This window comes from Sprattus sprattus (assembly GCF_963457725.1).
Source record: "Sprattus sprattus genome assembly, chromosome: 12".
In the NCBI taxonomy this organism is placed as follows: Eukaryota; Metazoa; Chordata; class Actinopteri; order Clupeiformes; family Clupeidae; genus Sprattus; species Sprattus sprattus.
The window spans coordinates 32914300-32918987 of record NC_137910.1 but is presented as its reverse complement, the minus strand read 5'-3'; positions in this window follow the sequence as shown (position 1 = coordinate 32918987).

The window sequence follows — 4688 nt, the reverse complement described above, 5'->3', positions numbered from 1 at the left end:
TTGAAACAGACATGACAGCTTCTTGGACTGTTTGGAACTGGATATATCTTGTAAAGTGGTTTTAATGTTATTGTTGTCTCAAGACAGACCACAGCCTTAAACAAGACACTGTTTCCACCCAGTTTCGAACTGGGGACCTTTCGCGTGTAAAGCGAACGTGATAACCACTACACTATGGAAACATACAATACTTATCTTGCTCCATTTGTAACTGGAGAGCTCTTGTAAAGTGGGCTTAATATGATTGGTGTCTCAAGACAGACCACAGCCTTAAACAAGAGATTGTTTCCACCCGGTTTCGAACTGGGGAGGTTTCGCTTGTGAGGCGAACGTGATAACCACTACACTATGGAAACAGACAACACTGAACCTTGCTCCGTTTGGAAGTGGAGATACCTTGTAAAGTGGGATTTATGTGAAACTTGGTCTGAAGACAGACCACAGCCTTAAACAAGAGATTTTTTTCCACCCAGTTTCGAACTGGGGACCTTTCGCGTGTGAGGCGAACGTGATAACCACTACACTATGGAAACAGACACACTGGACCTTGCTCCGTTTGGAAGTGGAGATACCTTGTAAAGTGGGCTTTATGTGAGACTTGGTCTGAAGACAGACCACAGCCTTAAACAAGACATTGTTTCCACCCAGTTTCGAACTGGGGACCTTTCCTTGGTTAGGCGAACGTGATAACCACTACACTATGGAAACAGACATGACAGCGTCTTGGACTGTTTGGAACTGGATATATCTTGTAAAGTGGGCTTAATGTGATTGATGTCTCAAGACAGACCACAGCCTTAAACAAGACATTGTTTCCACCCAGTTTCGAACTGGGGACCTTTCGCGTGTGAGGCGAACGTGATAACCACTACACTATGGAAACAGACAACACTGGACCTTGCTCCGTTTGGAAGTGGAGATACCTTGTGAAGTGGGCTTTATGTGAAACTTGGTCTGAAGACAGACCACAGCCTTAAACAAGACATTGTTTCCACCCAGTTTCGAACTGGGGACCTTTCGCGTGTGAGGCGAACGTGATAACCACTACACTATGGAAACAGACAACACTGGACCTTGCTCCGTTTGGAAGTGGAGATACCTTGTAAAGTGGGCTTTATGTGAGACTTGGTCTGAAGACAGACCACAGCCTTAAACAAGACATTGTTTCCAACCAGTTTCGAACTGGGGACCTTTCGCGTGTTAGGCGAACGTGATAACCACTACACTATGGAAACAGACAACATTGAACCTTGCTCCGTTTGGAAGTGGAGATACCTTGTAAAGTGGGCTTTATGTGAAACTTGGTCTGAAGACAGACCACAGCCTTAAACAAGAGATTTCTTTCCACCCAGTTTCGAACTGGGGACCTTTCGCGTGTGAGGCGAACGTGATAACCACTACACTATGGAAACAGACACCACTGGACCTTGCTCCGTTTGGAAGTGGAGATACCTTGTAAAGTGGGCTTTATGTGAGACTTGGTCTGAAGACAGACCACAGCCTTAAACAAGACATTGTTTCCACCCAGTTTCGAACTGGGGACCTTTCGCGTGTTAGAAGAACGTGATAACCACTACACTATGGAAACAGACATGACAGCTTCTTGGACTGTTTGGAACTGGATATATCTTGTAAAGTGGGCTTTATGTGAGACTTGGTCTAAAGACAGACCACAGCCTTAAACAAGACATTGTTTCCACCCAGTTTCGAACTGGGGACCTTTCGCGTGTTAGGCGAACGTGATAACCACTACACTATGGAAACAGACATGACAGCTTCTTGGACTGTTTGGAACTGGATATATCTTGTAAAGTGGGCTTAATGTTATTGTTGTCTCAAGACAGACCACAGCCTTAAACAAGACACTGTTTCCACCCAGTTTCGAACTGGGGACCTTTCGCGTGTAAAGCGACGTGATAACCACTACACTATGGAAACATACAATACTAATCTTGCTTCATTTGGAACTGGAGAGCTCTTGTAAAGTGGGCTTAATATGATTGGTGTCTCAAGACAGACCACAGCCTTAAACAAGACATTGTTTCCACCCAGTTTCGAACTGGGGACCTTTCGCGTGTGAGGCGAACGTGATAACCACTACACTATGGAAACAGACAACACTGGACCTTGCTCCGTTTGGAAGTGGAGATACCTTGTGAAGTGGGCTTTATGGGAAACTTGGTCTGAAGACAGACCACAGCCTTAAACAAGACATTGTTTCCAACCAGTTTCGAACTGGGGACCTTTCGCGTGTAAAGCGAACGTGATAACCACTACACTGTGGAAACATACAATACTTATCTTGCTCCATTTGGAACTGGAGAGCTCTTGTAAAGTGGGCTTTATGTGAGACTTGGTCTGAAGACAGACCACAGCCTTAAACAAGACATTGTTTCCACCCAGTTTCGAACTGGGGACCTTTCGCGTGTTAGGCGAACGTGATAACCACTACACTATGGAAACAGACATGACAGCATCTTGGACTGTTTGGAACTGGATATATCTTGTAAAGTGGGCTTAATGTGATTGATGTCTCAAGACAGACCACAGCCTTAAACAAGACATTGTTTCCACCAAGTTTCGAACTGGGGACCTTTCGCGTGTGAGGCGAACGTGATAACCACTACACTATGGAAACAGACAACACTGAACCTTGCTCCGTTTGGAAGTGGAGATACCTTGTAAAGTGGGCTTTATGTGAATCTTGGTCTGAAGACAGACCACAGCCTTAAACAAGAGATTTCTTTCCACCCAGTTTCGAACTGGGGACCTTTCGCGTGTGAGGCGAACTTGATAACCACTACACTATGGAAACAGACAACACTGGACCTTGCTCCGTTTGGAAGTGGAGATACCTTGTAAAGTGGGCTTTATGTGAGACTTGGTCTGAAGACAGACCACAGCCTTAAACAAGACATTGTTTCCACCCAGTTTCGAACTGGGGACCTTTCGCGTGTAAGAAGAACGTGATAACCACTACACTATGGAAACAGACATGACAGCTTCTTGGACTGTTTGGAACTGGATATATCTTGTAAAGTGGGCTTTATGTGAGACTTGGTCTGAAGACAGACCACAGCCTTAAACAAGACATTGTTTCCACCCAGTTTCGAACTGGGGACCTTTCGCGTGTAAAGTGAACGTGATAACCACTACACTATGGAAACATACAATACTTATCTTGCTCCATTTGGAACTGGAGAGCTCTTGTAAAGTGGGCTTAATATGATTGGTGTCTCAAGACAGACCACAGCCTTAAACAAGACATTGTTTCCACCCAGTTTCGAACTGGGGACCTTTCGCGTGTGAGGCGAACGTGATAACCACTACACTATGGAAACAGACAACACTGGACCTTGCTCCGTTTGGAAGTTGAGATACCTTGTAAAGTGGGCTTTATGTGAGACTTGGTCTGAAGACAGACCACAGCCTTAAACAAGACATTGTTTCCACCCAGTTTCGAACTGGGGACCTTTCGCGTGTTAGGCGAACGTGATAACCACTACACTATGGAAACAGACATGACAGTGTCTTGGACTGTTTGGAACTGGATATATCTTGTAAAGTGGGCTTAATGTGATTGATGTCTCAAGACAGACCACAGCCTTAAACAAGACATTGTTTCCACCCAGTTTCGAACTGGGGACCTTTCGCGTGTGAGGCGAACGTGATAACCACTACACTATGGAAACAGACAACACTGGACCTTGCTCCGTTTGGAAGTGGAGATACCTTGTGAAGTGGGCTTTATGTGAGACTTGGTCTGAAGACAGACCACAGCCTTAAACAAGACATTGTTTCCACCCAGTTTCGAACTGGGGACCTTTCGCGTGTTAGAAGAACGTGATAACCACTACACTATGGAAACAGACATGACAACCTCTTGGACTGTTTGGAACTGGATATATCTTGTAAAGTGGGCTTTATGTGAGACTTGGTCTGAAGACAGACCACAGCCTTAAACAAGACATTGTTTCCACCCAGTTTCGAACTGGGGACCTTTCGCGTGTTAGGCGAACGTGAAAACCACTACACTATGGAAACAGACATGACAGCTTCTTGGACTGTTTGGAACTGGATATATCTTGTAAAGTGGGCTTAATGTTATTGTTGTCTCAAAACAGACCACAGCCTTAAACAAGACACTGTTTCCACCCAGTTTCGAACTGGGGACCTTTCGCGTGTAAAGCGAACGTGATAACCACTACACTATGGAAACATACAATACTTATCTTGCTCCATTTGGAACTGGAGAGCTCTTGTAAAGTGGGCTTAATATGATTGGTGTCTCAAGACAGACCACAGCCTTAAACAAGACATTGTTTCCACCCAGTTTCGAACTGGGCACCTTTCGCGTGTGAGGCGAACGTGATAACCACTACACTATGGAAACCGACAACCCTGGACCTTGCTCCGTTTGGAAGTGGAGATACCTTGTAAAGTGTGCTTTATGTGAGACTTGGTCTGAAGACAGACCACAGCCTTAAACAAGACATTGTTTCCACCCAGTTTCGAACTGGGGACCTTTCGCGTGTTAGGCGAACGTGATAACCACTACACTATGGAAACAGACATGACAGTGTCTTGGACTGTTTGGAACTGGATATATCTTGTAAAGTGGGCTTAATGTGATTGATGTCTCAAGACAGACCACAGCCTTAAACAAGATATTGTTTCCACCCAGTTTC